This window comes from Budorcas taxicolor, chromosome 6 (genome assembly GCF_023091745.1).
Source record: "Budorcas taxicolor isolate Tak-1 chromosome 6, Takin1.1, whole genome shotgun sequence".
NCBI classification, from domain to species: Eukaryota; Metazoa; Chordata; class Mammalia; order Artiodactyla; family Bovidae; genus Budorcas; species Budorcas taxicolor.
The window spans coordinates 105,952,701-105,970,905 of NC_068915.1; the positions used below are offsets into that span (position 1 = coordinate 105,952,701).

Sequence of the window (18,205 nt, forward strand, 5' to 3'; positions counted from 1 at the left end):
TTCCACAAGCTCGTTGACAGAGAATTTCATAGTCAATTGACATAGTTTTCATTAGTCTAATAAAGGGGGAGCCTTAGAGAGACTCAGCATGGCCCTCCTGCCTCTTTGTTTTCTACCCCAGGTTCTTCCTTTCACCTTCCATGTGGTCTCCCCTGCTCAGCTGCTTTGTCCAAGTGGAAACTCACTTGCTGCTGCTGGTGCCTGGAGCACAGATTCCATGCCCGTGTCTTTTCAACCAGTGCAATCCCGGGCTAAGCCCCCTGCCAGCCATCTGCTGATCTTGGCCAGTTGTGCAGACTCACCGCCTCTGGTGGAAGGTGACGGTGAGCCTTCTGCAAATGGGAAGCACCCGGCTGATTCTGCTGATGCTGAAAAATGGGAAAGGAAGATAGGCAGTCACCGTTTTTCAAACTGACAGCTGGAAATAAAAAATAAACAGCCATGAGGCCAAATATTCACCGGGACAGAGCATCTTGATGGGAAAGTTGAAACTGAATCAACCTAATGAGGAGAGGAGGTGGCTTTGGGTATATTGCCTATCAGAATGCTGGGCATAGGCAAATAAAACCCCCAAACATTGACTTAATAGACATTAAGGAAGGGGATAAGGCCTCCAGGAAGCCTCCTGTACTTCCTATCTACATATAACCTCACTTTATCAACACCAATGCACTTAAATCTGAAATTCTAAAGCAGAGATTGCCTTTTCAGACAGAGTAATACCACAGGACCCAATTAACTGGGGACAAATAGAGAGTGGGAGATAACATATTGTATAATGAGATCAGCTGGGGGATGCAAATGAAATTCCACAGTCTTGTAATGTGATAGAAAAAATATTTATACAAATCATTATATTTATATGTAGAGCATCAAAGAGTTGCCCAAATCCAGTGCCCATGTGAAATCACCCTCTGGGCAATGGAAAATTCCAGGTAAAGTTAGATTCTGGTCCAGAGATGCTCCATTTAGGAAAACCCGAACTGAATGAATCATCTATTATGAATCTGTGGTTGCACTTGGTTTCCGGAAAAGCATAGACCTGGATTCTCAGAAATGTATTCCTCTACTGCTTCAGGCTTTCATTTTGCATGATGTTACAGAAAGAGGTAACAAAGGGAAAGGAAAACCTTAGTCATTTTCACAAACCTACAATTTACCTGATACTGCTGTGTTTTTTTTTTTCACATACCTTCTTTAATTTACTTCACATTCATGCAAGAAACAGAACATAGTTCTTCATTTTACAAATTTGAACTCAAGGCTGTGTGTGTGCTTAGTCACTCGATCATGTTTACAAGCAAAAATATTGGAAGGGGTCACCATTCCCCTCCCCCCAGAGGAATCTTCCTGACCCAGGGATCAAACCCACAATTCCAGGATCTTCTGCATTATAGGTACATTCTTTACCAACTTGAGCCATTGGGAACTCAAGGATAGCAGGTGCTAAATGAGTTACTTAAGGCTGAAGAGTGGAAAAGCAGGGTCTGGGCCACCATCTCAGAAATGCTAGAAGCAAAGTGAATGACTCTGTTCTAAACAGGACGAATCACAAGTTGTTCCAAGTACTACCTGAGTACATCTGTGTTTTTAATATCTAAGTCCTAGTAAATCCTAGTCCCCTCATCTTTATAATCCCACCCATCCTGCTGCTGCTGACTAGTGATCAGTCATGTCGAACCCTGCAACCCCATGGACTGTAGCCCACCAGCCTCCTCTGACCACCAATCCTGACAAGCTGAAATAAGGTGCTTGCAGTTCAAGGTGCTAACCTGTCCCATCTCTTATCTTCAAGATTTGTGACTCAAAGGAGAACTTTTCATTCACAGTGAAGCTTTTGGACTAGAAGGAGAGGTGGAATTTATGCTGTTGTTTGTGACCCTTTCTCTTTGATATTGTTTAATAACCAGATAATCTCAGAAACAGAATCAAGCCAATGAATACCCAAGGACACAGCTACCTAACCTTCCGTTAAATCACTCATTTTCTGTGGTATGTTGGTTGCTTGTCTGGGATCTCAGGTTCATTATTAAGAAAGGTCCCATGTGTGATCCCCATCACCGAGTGGCAGTCATGAGCTATTACAAGAGCTAACAAAATCCAGCACAAATGCTGTTTCTTGTTTGGCTCCCACAGCAGTTTTTCTTTTTTTTTCTTTCTTTTTTGATGTTCAAAAACTATTTTTTCTTCCCGTTTATTGTGATAATTGACCTACAGCACTGTATAAGTTGAAGGTATACAGCACAATGGTTTGACAAGCATACATCATAAAATGATGATCACAATAAGTGAATATCCATCATCTCATATAGATATTGTTCAGTTGCTCAGTCGTGTCTGACTCTGCAACCCCATGCAATGCAGTACCCTAGGCTTCCCTGTCTAACACCAGCTCCCGGAGTCTACTCAAACTCATGTCCTTTGATTTGGTGATGCCATTCAACCAGCTCATCCTTTGTCGTCCCCTTCTCCTTCCACCTTCAATCATTTCCAGCATCAGAATCTTTTCAAATGAACCAGTTCTTCACATCAGGTGACCAAGGTATTGAAGCTCAGCTTCAGCATCAGTTTTCCAATGAATATTCAGGGTTGATTTCCTTTAGGATGGACTGGTTGGATCTCCTCGCAGTCCAAGGGACTCTCAAGAATCTTCTCTAGCACTGCAATTAGAAAGCATCAGTTGTTTGATGTTTAGCCTTCTTTATGGACATTAAATAAATAGAAAAAAGCAAATATTTTTTTCTTGGATTTACTCCCTTAACTTCATGTATAACATAAAGCAGTGTTAATTATATTTATCTTGATGTAATTTTTAAAAATTCAAATCTATACATGCACTAGCTATATTTTGCAAGAATTAAACAAGAAGAAAGTGGAGATGCTGGGGATTGAACCCAGGACCTCATACATGCAAAGCATGCGCTCTACCACTGAGCTACATCCCCATGTTGATGCAATGCTTTTAAATAAGTTTTGTCAGTGTCTAATCAAAGAAACTTTCCTGAACCAAAGTATTTTACCTTAGGAAAAAGAAAAAGTATTATGTCATGTGGATGTAATTTTGATAACAGAAATTGGAGAATATCACAGTTAGTAGCTCAACTCTGGCTTTATAAGAGATATAATATTTTATCTTCCATAGAGGCAGTAAATCCACAATTTACAAATTATTTTCACAGAAAAAGTGACAGCAGATTATATGGAGTAAGTCAGACCAAGATATAATGATCCAGGAATCCATTCCTTTATGAGGATCCAATTAAATTATATATTATCTAAATGTGTGATTATAAAAATTATATGAGCTCATTATCAATACTTTTTAATATATATTTATACTATCAGAGATAACTTTCCCATGCAGAGTTACTGTTTCCCAGTCTTTCTTATAAAGGTAATTGGATATACAGTTCTATATTCTGATTTATTCCCAGTTATGTTGTATAATCAACACTTCCCCCACATTCTTCAAAAACCCACAGCAGCAGTTTGTAGGTAACTGGCTCCAAATCTTTCAGTTACCACAATTCAGTCCCTGGCCACCAAAGCTTTAGGTACATTCACAGCAAAGATCAATTCTCCTCTTTGAATCTCTTGTCTCTGTGTTTACATGTTTATGGCTTATTTATTTCATTTACACATAAGACCTAATATCAGTTTTCCATCTTTTACTGTAGATGATACTCAAGAAGTATGCTTGGATATGTATTGCTTCCTGCCTCTAGGATGATCTCTCTTTAGCCACTAAGACTCAGCCTGGTCCACCTCAGCCTTTGTGGGACAGTGTGTTAGTTTCAAGAGTGCCTATCACAGTAATACTGGTTTTATAATCCCTTGCTTACATGTTTATCTCTTGCCCTATGCTGTGGGCTGTACCCCAACTGAAGATGGAACCTCATTTATCTTCACTCTTGAATCTTTGTCCTTTAATCTGTACACTTCATACCCAGTTCACAGGTGCTCAATAAGTGTTAACCATGTAAATGAACAAAGATGTAAATATTGAATTGGTTTGCTTTGGTTTTAATCATTAAGTTGTTTCTGATTCTGCAGCCCCATGAACTGTAACCCTCCAGGATCCTCTATCCTAAGATTTTCCAGGCAAGAATACTGGAGTGGGTTTAATATGGAATGGATAGATTCAAGTTACTAGTCAAGAGAGCCAAGAGTGAACACATAATATTATCTATCTTGGTAGGTTCAGCATATTTGAATCTACAGACCACAGCTTGGATTCAAGATGAAGGGATAAAGGGTCCCCATTGTATATGGCAAGGCATCCTTCATAGGTCTCAAAAAATTTTCCATGTTGTGAAAGACCTAAAGAAAAGCTGTTAGCTTTTATAATGGTTCATGATTGTAGGAATGCCAATACATAATGTCTCTTCACACACCTTTCTATCTACAATGAACAATGCATCTCTTAAAAGCCAAGACCCTGAAGATGTCTATGGACCAGAAATAGATCTAATATACATTCAGATGACTATGAAGGGAGAATCTCAATCAAGAGCTATCTGGTGTCAACTGTTTGCCTCATGCTTTCTTTAATATTTTGTTTTAATCTTATAATACCCCAAAAGCATAAGTAGAGCAAGAGTTCTTATTTACATTTCAAAGATAAAAACTAGGCTCAAAAAGGGAAAATAAATGACTTATCTAAGGACTTAGTATCAATGAATAGGGCAGCTAGAACTCAAATTGACGTGTTCAATCCACATCTATAAAGCTATTGATTAAGAAAAAAAAAAAAAATAGAAGGGAAAAAAACAAAAAAACATCCACTTACTTATATTCTTTAGGCATATCAATTGAACTAAATTTTTCTGTTAGGCGCTAAAAACTAGAAATGGTGAGTATTTATAATTGGAAATACCATGCACATGGAAGCCAAAACAGGTCTATGCTTGGCTCACAGACATACTATCCATTCCATATGACCTCTGGGAAATTGACTCATCTCTGAAGGTCAGTTTTCTCAACATAAAACTAGAAAAATAACACGTCTTCTGAAAAAATAACAATTCTTCTGAAGATTGATAAGGTGATATCATTGTGTACAGTGTCTGGAACACAGCAGGTCTGCCAACAACAGTACTGATATTTACTACCCTGATTCCTACAGATAAAACAGACACTAAATATGTGTGCACACTCAGCTGTGTCTGACTCCTTGCAGCTCCATGGACTATAGGCAAAGGGTTCCTCTGTCAACGGAATTTTCCAGGTAAAAATATGAGAGTGGGTAACCATTTCCTTCTTCAGGGGATCTTCCCAACCCAGGGATCAAACCAGGGTCTCCTGCATTGTTGGCAGATTTTTTACCATCTGAGCTACCAGAGAGACTGACAATTTCACATGGAAAAACTCTCTTTCCTGTTGTGCAGCTGTATCTGCATGGACCTTCTCAGCACGAAACCAGCATTCTTGTGTGTGTGTATTAATGCCTGGGACAATGGGCTCTGCCTGGTCTATAATCTCCAAGATAAACTCTACATTCTGAAGTTTTCTTCTGGGTTCCCAGCCTTGATGCTCAACCTTGCTCCAAGAAAAGGCAGGACTGTGTCTCCAGCCAGCCAGATGCTTTGTGCTCTTTGTACAATCTGAGTCAAGTTGAGAGCTTTTCACAAATAAATGGTCAGAGACTGATGTGAAGAGTTGACTCATTGGAAAAGACCCTGATGCTGGGGATTGAAGGCAAAAGGGGAAGGGGGCAGCAGAGGATGAGATGGTTAGATAGTATCAGCAACTACATGGTCATTAACTTGAATAAACTCTGGAAGATAGTGGAAGACAGAGGAACCTCGTGTGCTACAGTTCACGCGGTCACATGGAGCTGGACACAACTTAGCCACTGAACGACAACTGTTTCATTGTTAAATCCCACTTCCAGAAGACAGACCTCCAAACAATCAAAGGCATATTGTCAATTTTAATCTTTTTTTAAAAAATGTTTTGATTTTATAATGGAGTAGAGTTGATTAACAATATTGTTAGTTTCAGATGTATAGCAATGTGGTTCAGTTATACATATATCTTTTTCTTTTTCAAATTCTTTTCCCATTTTGATTATTACAGGGTATTGAGCAGTGGCCCTTGTGCTATGCAGTAGATTCTTGTTGGCAATCTATGTTATATATGACAGTGTATAGGTGTCAATCTAAACTTCCAATCTAGCATTTTCCATCCCTTGAGTCATCCCCTAGCAAAATCCTATGCCCCTCAATATCTCTGAACTCTTAGTCCCCTTTTCCATTTGGAACCTCCAAAAATGGCTGAATCTTTAGGTTAAGGTGAGATCTTTGATTTCTCATAGGAAACAGTCCAGGATTTCTTTCCATCTGTCTGTTTGAGGTCTGTCTCTTGTACAGGAATAGAGAAATGAGCCTATGGATTCATTTGGGCTCGGAGAGCTCTAAGATGCCTGCTTGTTAAGATATATGAACTAAGCTTCAACACATCTACCTTAGTTGCATCTTCCAGATCAAAGGAGGGATTCCTTCACCAGCAGAATTCTTTGATTTCTGTGTGTCTAAAAATTGGGAGCACAACTACTGATAAAAGCAGAAATTAGCAAAGTCTACATCAGCTGTAAATTATCTACATCAAAGCTGTGTTTTTTATCATTTCCAGTGTCTTTTTTGGTTTGTTTGTTTTGCTTTCTTTTTTTTCTAAACAGGCTGAGGAAGTGTTTGCAAAGAGGATGCATTCAGTTTAAGCTAAGAACAGTTCTTGCATTAACAGTAATTTCAGCGTGTGAAATACTCAGGTCCTTTGATGCTTGCTTGTGTGTAAAGGGTTTTGCAGGGGGTGTGGGCGCCACTTATAACATTCTCTGTGGTGACTTTAAAAATCTTTACAAATTCTTTGATAGTCTTCTGTTGATAGGTGGGATGTATAGCCATTTTCCCAGATTTTTGTCTGGCTTTAGTGCCTCATTCTTAACCGTCGAATTCAGTAGATATGACCTGCCTCTTCTGAGGCTGGGTCATAGAAAAGGCAGAGGCATCCACTGTGTTAGCTGGGATGTATTCCTTTGGAGAACTGAGCTGGTATGTAGTCAGCTGTTCTGATTTGAAATGGCTATGCCTTGAAGAAACCCAAACTATTGGCAAAGATACCACACTACTGGTATATGGGCATGTAACTACTATATGCTATTATCCATGTGAGGAGATGACAAGGGGAGGCCCAATGACTACAATGGACTACAATGGACAATACCCCAAAATCCTTTAGCTGAGCCCTTCCCAAGTTCCCAACCGAGATAAACAGTGAATGATAATAAAATGATTGGCATTGCTTTAATTCATTGATTTGGGGCTAATTATTTAAAAAATAGAGACTTCCCAGGTGGCACTAGTGGTAAAATAAGTAAATAAATAAATAACTGCCTGCCAATGCAGGAGACTAAAAGACACGGGTTTGATCCCCGAGTTAGGAAGATCCCCTGGAGAAGGGGATGGCAACCCGCTCCAGTATTCTTGCCTGGAGAATCCCATGGACAGAGGAGCTTGATGGGTTCCAGTCCATAGGGTCACAAGAGTTGGATATGACTGAATCAATTTAGCACACATTACAAAAATAATAATTAGAACATTCTCTTTGTTAAATTTACTTATAATTCAGTCAATTAAAAAACAAACTTCCTACTGTATGCCATGATCTAGAACATCCTAGAAGTGGAATCGACTATGCAGATCACCAGGAATTCATTCTTTCGGGGACTCAAGGCTACCTTATTGAGATAACCAAAATGAAAGCTCATCAAGCAAAGGAGGCAGAGGAGGGCACTCCATCAAAGATGAGCTGTGAGTGGAAGCGCAGAGTGAGATGAATGCAACGTGTCACCCAAGACAGGGATGCTCTATGCTACGGTTGAAACTGAGAGTGAACTGTGAGGATGAATGAATCCACAAAACCAAAGACTAAAATGGGGCATTGAAACAGCTTTGTAAGGGACTTGAATGTCATGCTAAAGTGTTTAAAATGTATTCTGTAAGTAATGGTGAGTGGAGTATTAATCAGATGCATGTTTCAAAACTACATCCACACAAATATATACACACTCTTTAACTTTTTTATTTTTTTTTAAATTGAACTCTGGTTGATTTACAATATTGTATTAGTTTTAGGTGTGCAGAAAAGTGTTTCAGGTTACATATATATATGTAATATTATCATATATTACATATAATGTATCATTATCTATTATATATAAAATATAATACAGTACCATACAATATATAATATATTCTGAATATATTGAAAATACATAATATATATTCTTTTTCAGATTCTTTTCCCTTTTAGATTATTTCAAAATATTGAGTATATTTCCCTCTTTAATATAGTAGATCCTTGATGATTATCCATTTTTATATATAGCAATGTGTATATGCTAATCCCATACTCCTAATTTATCCCTCACCCTCCCCTTTCCCCTTGATAAATGTAAGTGTGTTTTCTACATCTATGGGCATGTTTTTGTTTTATATATTAGTTAATTTGTATCCTTTTTCCCTTTGGATTTTGCATACTAGTGATATAATGTGACATTTGTCTTTCTTTATCTGGCTTATTTCACTGAGTATGATAACCTCTGGGTCCATCTATGCTGCTGCAAATGGCACTATTTTATTCTTTTTCATGACTGAGTAATATTCCATTGTGAAGAACGGTATTGATCAGATGCACATTTTAAAACTACACACACACACTTTCTGTATTTATTCATATATACCCATGTATACATTTTTATTTATACATACATATGTGTAAATAAATTAAAAAGGATTCTCATAGTTAAAAACAGAAACTTGTATTTCAAACACAGAATATCACCATTATCATTTCAATACAGAAATACATAAGAAGTATATAAAGAAGAAAGTTTAAAATTACCACAAATTCCAATACTGATATAGCATTGTTAGCATTTCAGAGAAAATCTACAAATATTTCTTCATGGGTATTCACTAATTGAAATAATATCTCTTGATCACCTAACATATGCCAGGCAATGATGAATGAAAGATTTTATGGTCCTTGTTTTTATTGTATTTCAAATATAGACAGAGGTAGAAAATAAAGTCAACTCTACACAGACTCATTGGAAAAGACCCTGATGCTGGGAAAGATTGAAGGCAAAAGGAAAAGGGGGAGACAGAGGATTAGATGGTTAGATATCATCACTGACCCAATGGACATGAGTTTGAGCAAATGCCAAGAAATAGTACAGGACAGGGAAGCCTAGTATCCTGCATCCCAGGGGGTTGCAAAGAGTCGGAACCCACTTAGCAATTGAACAACAACAGCCCAGATACAAATGCTGCTGCTGCTGCTAAGTCGCTTCAGTCGTGTCCAACTCTGCACGACCCCATAGACGGCAGCCCACCAGGCTCCCCCATCCCTGGGATTCTCCAGGCAAGAACACTGGAGTGGGTTGCCATCTCCTTCTCCAATGCAGGAAAGTGAAAAGTGAAAGTGAACTCTCTTAGTCGTGTCCGACTCTTAGCGACCTCACGGACTGCAGCCCACCAGGCTCCTCCGTCCATGGGATTTTCCAGGCAAGAGTACTGGAGTGGGGTGAGTTGTAATAAATGCCATGGGGGGAAGCAAAAAGTCTTCATTGACACAGACTGGGGCAGTTTACATAGAGATTAAAAAACGATATTTCAACTGAGACATAAAGAATGCCGTGAGCTAGATAAGAGCAGCTCAGGCAAAAGAATGAGCAGATAAAGCATACTGGATGAGAAAGAACTTGGGGTGTCCAGAGACCCCAGTGTGGTTGAGCAATATTACTTAAGACTGCAGAGACAGAGAGAAGACAGATTTGACCAGAGCAGCCTGGAAGTGGATTGCAGGACACTAGAAAGAGTTTGCATAGATTCCTAGTGAAAAGAAGCTAAATCAGTTTTAAATAGGGGTGGCTGCTTTGAAACATGTGACTACATGTTATGATCTGAATGTTTGTGTCCCCCTCAATGTTCATATGTTGAAGGCTAACCCCCAAGGTGATGGTGTTAAGAGACAGAGTTGTTGAGAGGGAAAGATGTCATCTAGGAAACAGGTCGTCAACAGACACCAAAACTGCCAGCACCATAATCTTGGACTTTCCAGCATCCAGAACCGTGAGAAAGAAATGTTTGCTGCTTACAAGCCACTCAATTTATGCTATTCTATTACAGCAGCCCAAACAGACTAAGATAGTATATAAATATAAAAATAATTTTAAAGAAATAGGATTATAATAAACATGCTACTTTACTGCTGCATAAAATTTCTGAATGCTTTTATATGTGAAAAAATATATCTCTACATTATTATTTAAATGGCTAGAGAGTATTCTGTTATATGCATGTACTATCATTGATTTAACCAATTTCTTATGGATGGACATTAATTTTTTGCTATTATAACAGTTTCTGTGTTAACTATCCACTGACCACATGTTATTATGCATTTTCTTGAATAGATGTAGAGAAAAATTAACTGAAAAGGAAGGCTGTGTTAAGGGGATACACACTATAAATTTTGTATCATGTTGCTACATTCTTTACAAAATGTTATACCAGTATTTATTTTCTATAGTATTGAATGAGAGTACCCTTTTCCCTTCACCCCATAGTCACTAATGTTGCTATTTTAACCTTTTCCAGTATTACAGGATAACAAAGTATATCATTTCATTTCTATGAAAGTATATCATCTTTCTGTTTTCTGTGGACTTTCATATGGGTCCCTTTTGGGATTTTGGGATTTGTTGTTCCTTTTTCCATTGATGTAGTTGTCTTTTTTCCTTATTTCTCTGTCAAACCTCTTAGCATAAAGCTAATAAAGCTATTTACTAAATTTCATATTTCAATTTTTGTTTTTATGTGGTTAAACTCACCAGTCTTTTCTTTATTTTTTTAAAATAAATTTATTTATTTTAATTGGAGGTTAATTACTTTACATTATTGTATCGGTTTTGCCATACATCAACATGTATCCACTTCAGGTATACATTTTTGACAGAGGTTGGAAATAATAATGTCGTGAAAATGATACAGTTGCATTTTTGGAAAACCTAACAAGATCTATTGACTCATTGATGGGTATAATAAATAAGTTTAACAGTTATTTAAAAATGCAAAAGTCAATAGCTTTCTTGTAATAAAAAGAAAAGGAAAATAGAACCAAAAAATCCCAGTCACAATGGTAGTAGCATCAAACAAATATAAGCAACCTTAATAAAAGATATAGCTTTTTAAATAATAAACCTGAAAGAATCAACTTAGACTAACATGAAAAATAAGCAAATAAAGAAACTTACCTAGTCTGAGGTAAGGGAAGACTCATAATGTGAAGATGGCAATTTGCCCATCCTCAGTCTATAAATTCAGTGCACTTCTAATTAAAGATCCAATGATTTTTTAAATTCATTCAATTATTCTAAGGTTCATCTTGAAAAATATGTATGCAACAATGAGAAAGACAACGTTGAAATGGAGATGTAATGCAAATACAGCTTTAATGTTATAAATTAAAATATGCTTTAAACCTCAATTCCAATTAAAACAAAAATCACTACAGAAATTGGCAAAATGATGAATGAAAGAAATACAAATTAGAGCCAAATATGCATAGGAAGTTAGTCTATGGCCAAGAGAGTATTGAAATCAGTGGAAAAGCATGGATTATTCAATAAATTGTTATAGGAGAATTGGCAAGCCACTAAAAGAAAAAAGTTGAGATCACTCCTTCACCTTTTTACACCAAAATGAGTTCCAAATGAGCTAGGATTTAAATGTGAAAGCAGACAAAACAAAAATTCCATATGGATGCTTAAATAAAACAAGGTTACTGTCATGGTTTAAATATCAAATGAGTACTTTAAATAAGGCTATGGCAGTAGGGATGCGAAAGGAAAGGAAGGCCAGGCTGGTGGGGGAGGGAGGAGGCAATTAAGAGGTGGTGGTATTGACAGGGTTGGTGATTGATTGGATGCAAAATAGTGTGAAAGGAGGGAAGAAGTAGTGAAAAAAAAAAAAAGTGACTGTTTTTTACCCTTGGAATACACTGAAGGCACACTGAGGTCTTCATTGCCTGCAGGTAAATCCCCCTGCCATTTCCAAAGCCTGGTCCAGACTCTAATTCCTTGACAGGATGTTCACAGAGCAACCCAATTTGAAATAAACTTTTTCTCAATTACAAATCCATAGCTCCTTGTTTTGACTTATTTTCACTTCAGCCAAATGACTCACCTACTTAAATTCTAGATCTTCAAGACATTTCCAGTTAAGACTTGCTTGAAAATCTGGATTTGTGACAATGGGCTCATATCTAATATGCAGTGTCAATCAGCATCTCTGGACCTCAACTGATTTCTGTTTATAACTCTTCACCTTAATGGGTTGAATTAGAAAGGTAACACCACCTGATTCTTTGGATCTCAGTTCCTTCGAAGTACCACTCTCCCCATTGAGCTGATGACCCTACAAGAGCTGGGTTTCTAGAAGCTCACTGTCTACTTAGAGGTGCTCTTACAGGTTGAATTATGTTAGTTAAAAAAAAAAAATTGGACCTTTAATTGGAAGTGAATTAAATTTACATAATGAGGATGGGCAAATTGTCATCCCAAGTTGAAGTCTTAACCTCCATTACTTTAGAATGTGACCTTTTATGGAGATAGTGTCTTTACAGAGTAATCAGGTTAATGAAGTCTTCAGCCTGGGCCCTAATGCAATATGACTGGCATCCTTATTAAAAGAGGATTTGGACATAGATACACAAACATAGGGTAAATGTTGTGTGAAGATGAAAGCAGAGATGAGGGTGATGTTTCTACAAAGGGATACTAACGATCAGTAGAAAATCATCAGAAACTAAGATGTAGGCAAGGAATAAGTTCTCTCTTAAAGCCAAGAGAAGGAATCAAATTTGCCAGCATTTTGATTTGCGACTGTCTAAGCTTCTAAAACCTGAGATAATGAATTTCTGTTGTTAAGCTACTCAGTTTATGGTATCTTGTTACAGCAGCCCTAACAAGCAAATATAGGTACCTACATACTTTTCCTTCTTCCTACACTTTTTAAAGGCTAAGTGAAGTCAAAGGAAGGATTATCACCGTTTTGCTACTAACCAAACTTTACAAACACCAATTATGTGGTAGAAGTAGATAAAATTAATCATGGGATAATTTTCTGAGAATTCTAGTTTTAATGGTCATAATTCTTACATACAAATGCTAGAATCCCTTAACTATTTAAATAGAAAATATTGTTATTAAAGGATACTCTAGTGGCTCAATCAATAAAGAATCTGCCTGCAATGCAGGAGACCACACGTTACGCACGATATTTCATTTGATCCCTGGATTGAGACGATCCCCTGGAGAAGGAAATAGCATTCCACTCCAGTATTCTTGCCTGAGAAATCACATGGACAGAGGAGCCTGGTGGACTACAGTCCATGGGGTTGCAATAGTCAGACATGACTTAGCAACTAAACCACCGCCAGATAATACCAAGTATCCCAAGATGGTGGGAAAGTGGATCTTTGATGCTGAACAGTCAGTGTATAATCACATAAGGGCTTCTCTAGGAAAAACCCTACTTGGTACCTGTGAGTGAGTGGATGTCAGAAGTCCCAATGTCCCCTTGCCTGAAGGAACAGGTGACTCTGTCTCCAGACCTATTGCTGCTCACACTGTTCATCTCCAAACCCAAGTCCAATCTAAAGAAACCAGGTCACATGTTTGAACCCTAGCTGCAAAGAGTCATGATAGAGATTTTCTGTCTTTCTCTATAAGATAGCTAGACTTACAAAGTTGGAAATTACCAAAATAAATGGAAAGATAATCACCAAAGGTTCTAATGATAATGCATGCAACTCCATCATCAATCTGCAATAGTGTGTGAACAAGACTCTAGTTTGGACCCTGTGTTATCACTAGAAAAATAGATAACCAGAAAACATGATGTGAAATATATCAGCATTTTTGTTTGTGTGTTTATGAAAAAACTTATTGGAAGAATAAGATACTTTAGATAGGATCCTGGAATAGAAAACATATCAAGTAAAAAAAAAGCATTCAAGTAAGGGAACTTGAATACCAATTCATTGGTTTTGACAAATGTACTGTACTCATGTCAGCTGTTAATAACAGGAGAAATTGAGTGGGGAGTGTAGAGGAACTCTGTATAATCTTTGTGATTTTTTTATAAACTTGAAATAAAATTATAAAATAAAAACTCTTAATTAAAATTGATTAAAGTAATTTTTTCTCCGAAAAGGGAAAGAGAAGGCTGTGATAATTTATTTGAGAAAGGAAATGAGTCTTCATATTGTTCTCCTCCACTTACAGGACCTAGAAAGGAAGGGGAAAGGAAAGACTGTCATGTCAGAGAACCAGCCAACCCTTCTAGGCCACCGAAGATAAGATGTAGGACACAGTAGCATGGGCAAAGCTGGAGGATATGGTGTTAAGTGAAAGAAGCCAGCCACAGAAAGGCAAGTATGGCACTATTCCACTTACACAAAGCATCCAAAATAGTCAAATTCATAAACTCAGAGAATGGAATGGTAGTCATCAGGAGTTAGGGGAGGAGATGGGTGTGTGCTTGTGCTAAATTACTTCAGTCTGTGCCTCACTCTTTATGACCCTATGAACCACAGCCCTCCAAGCTCCTCTGTCTATGGAATTCTCCAGGCAAGAATACTGGAGTAGGTTGCCATGCCCTCCTCCAGGGGATCTTCCTGATGCAGGGATCAAACCCATGTCTCTTATATCTCTTGCATTGGCAGGGGGGTTCTTTACCAGTAGCACCCCCTGGAAAGACCTGGGAGGAGGGGTAACTGGGGAATTACTAATCGACAGGCATAAAGTTTCAGTGAAGTGAGATCTAGAGTTCTGTATTACCTATGGTCAACCATAATGTGTTTCACCCTTTAAAGATGTTATATTTCATGATGTGTTGTTACACACACACACACAAAAATTCAAAAAAAATTCAAAAAAATGTGAGACAGATTTGGGGATACTTGGTTTTAACAAAGCACAGGAGTGAGTTACAGGACATACAATGGTCAATGCAGAACAAAATTATTCTGAAAAATAAATTTAGAGAATCTAAGTGGGACAACTTTCAGGGACAGACAGGCATGGGTGAGAGAATTTTGCAAAAATGGGCTGTTTTATAATAAATTGAAAGCCCTTTTTGTGCCAAGCTTACTGAAGAACACAGTGTTACAATGCTGGGTATGATTTTTACTTTTTCAGTTCAAAGCAAAGGGGATGATTTCCCAAGCTTATAAATTTCAGAACAAAATAGAGTTTTAAGTGGTTATTCAAAGGGGGAGAGCACATGTCCAGCAGAACAAGAACAGAAATGCATAAGGAACTGCAAAAGTAAACAGCCTGTGGGACATTTGGGGTGAGCACTGGAAGTCACCCCAAATGACTTGGTTTGAATATTTCCCCTGAAAGGCCTAAGTTGAAACTCGAATGCACAATGCCATTATGGGTCCAAGCTCATTCTGCTTATCACACGACAGGCCAATAATGTGGAGATGTGTTGAGGCAAGGAATATGAATTATGGAGAGCCAGCTAATTGAGAAGATGACAAACTAATGTCTCAAAATAACCATCTTGTTGAGATCTGGGTGCCAGTTTCTTTTATAGATCAGAGATGAGGGCAGTGAAGAAGCAAAATAAAAAGGCCACTAATTTTGCAAATATCTCCCAGAATGACAAATCTCAGGCAGGGGGTGTGTTAATTTTTTTCCTTCCTACCATCTACAGATGGACAGGGTTCTGAACAAAGACACTTTAGTTTAACAGTCATGCAGAGGGGCAGGGTTCTCTGACCCAGGCCATTCTGTATGATTATAATAACAAACGCAACAAAAAGAAAGTTAGAGACACAGTTCCAATAAGGAGTCAGAGTTGACTTCTTCCTGAAACAATATGATAGTACCGGGGAGGCGGGGAATGAGGAGGTGCATGGACTAACATAGAAGTCCCACACAATGTGAGACTTCCATATGGATTTTATTTACACTTTAAGGATAGGGTGGCCTTAGCTGACAACTGTATTATGGAAAAAGCCAAATTGAAGTCTTGTCACTATAACTGACCCACAGCTTCATGTCCAGGCAGGGAAAATTTAAACTTGGCTCAGGGAAGTAGTCTTCTCATCTCTTGACCCCAAGAAGGGATGAGTATCATTTGAAGCCTTTTGGAAAGTGATCATAGCTACAAATGATTTTCTGAAACTAGTTCTTGGTAACCAGAGAACAGATGTTCTGATACTTGGGCTTTTGATTGCTTTGGTTTTCAGACCTGAGGACTCCAGGAGAGTGCTGAAAATGGTTTTCTGGAGAAAAAAAAAAACAAAAAACGCTCTCATTTACTTTATCTTAGGTATCCCAGATGCCTCAGTGGTAAAGAATCCACCTTTTGATGCAGGAGATACCAGAGACGTGAGTTTGATCCTTGGGTTGGGAAAATCCCCTGGAGGAGGAAATGGCAGCCCACACCAGTATTCTTGCCTGGAGAATCTCATAGACAGTGGAGCCTGGCAGGCTACAGATCACGGGGTAGCCAAGTTGGACACGACTGAAGACTCATGCACACTTTGTTTTAAATGTGTGTATGTGTGTGATCTGTCACTCAGTTGTGTCTGACTTTGTAGCCAGCCAGGCTTCTCTGTCCGTGGAATTTTCCAGGCAAGACTACTGCAGCAGATTGCCATTTGCTACTCCAGAGGATCTTTCTGACTCCAAGATCGAACTTGCGTCTCTTGTGTCTCCTGCATTGGCAGGCAGATTCTTTACCTCTGAGCCACCTGAGAAGCACCTTATTTTAAATGTATTAATCTCTAAATCATCATTTTTGTAACAAGACTGTCTTCCTAATGATAGAAACAACTGGACTGCCCAATAGTCTCCAATAAGCCCAAGATGACTTTGTTGATGTAAACACATTCATGAGAGAAATGCACAGAAGATATGACCTTGACATGGTGAACAGAGACTCAAGGTCTCCCAGCTTTAAATAAATTGAATGGAGAAGCATGGTATATGATGGTAGTGATGAATGAAAAGTGCTCTTTCATCCATTATCTACTTGAATTCTTAAAACATTCTGTTAAGGTAAACATTTCTGGGGCAATCCCCCCCACCCCACCCTTTATTTTGCAAGCAGGTTACTGAAGTTCAGAATTCACTGAACTATTCAGGACTAACAGAGTCAGAAAATGAACAACCACATTTATAAAAAGAGAAATTTTCTGCTCTTTGGGTTAGAGACGTTGTAAGTAATGCTCAAAATTCTCCAAGCCAGACTTCAGCAATACATGAACCATGAACTTCCAGATGTTCAAGCTGGTTTTAGAAAAGGCACAGGAACCAGAGATCAAATTGCCAACATCTGCTGGATCATGGAAAAATCAAGAGTTCCAGAAAAACATCTACTTCTCCTTTATTGACTATGCCAAAGCCTTTGACTGTGTGGATCACAATAAACGATGGAAATTCTTAAAGAGATGGGAATACCAGACCACCTGACCTGCCTCTTGAGAAACCTATATGCAGGTCAGGAAGCAACAGTTAGAACTGGACATGGAACAACAGACTGGTTCCAAATAGGAAAAGGAGTACGTCAAGGCTGTATATTGTCACCCTGCTTATTTAACTTCTATGCAGAGTACATCATGAGAAACGCTGGGCTGGAAGAAGCACAAGCTGGAATCAAGATTGCCGGGAGAAATATCAATAACCTCAGATATGCAGGTGACACCACCCTTATGGCAGAAAGTGAAGAGGAACTAAAAAGCCTCTTGATGAAAGTGAAAGAGGAGAGTGAAAGAGCTGGCTTAAAGCTCAACATTCAGAAAACAAAGATCATGGCATCTGGTCCCATCACTTCATGGGAAATAGATGGGGAAGCAGTGGAAACAGTGTCAGACTTTATTTTTCTGGGCTCCAAAATCAGTGAATTGGTGATTGCAGCCATGAAATTAAAAGACACTTACTCCTTGGAAGGAAAGTTATGACCAACCTAGATAGCTTATTGAAAAGCAGAAACATTACTTTGCCAGCAAAGGTCTGTCTAGTCAAGGCTGTGGTTTTTCCAGTGGTCATGTATGGATGTGAGAGTTGGACTGTGAAGAAAGCTGAGCATCGAAGAAATGATGCTTTTGAAATGTGGTGTTG

At 38.3% G+C, this 18,205-nt stretch overlaps 1 non-coding gene across 1 annotated transcript; it reads right to left on the reverse strand.

Annotated features, from left to right (window-relative positions):
• Positions 1 to 2,873: 2,873 nt before the first annotated feature.
• On the reverse strand, positions 2,874 to 2,945 carry TRNAA-UGC (transfer RNA alanine (anticodon UGC)). Its single transcript has one exon. It is a non-coding gene; the product is annotated as a tRNA-Ala (tRNA).
• Between the last annotated feature and the right edge of the window lie 15,260 nt (positions 2,946 to 18,205).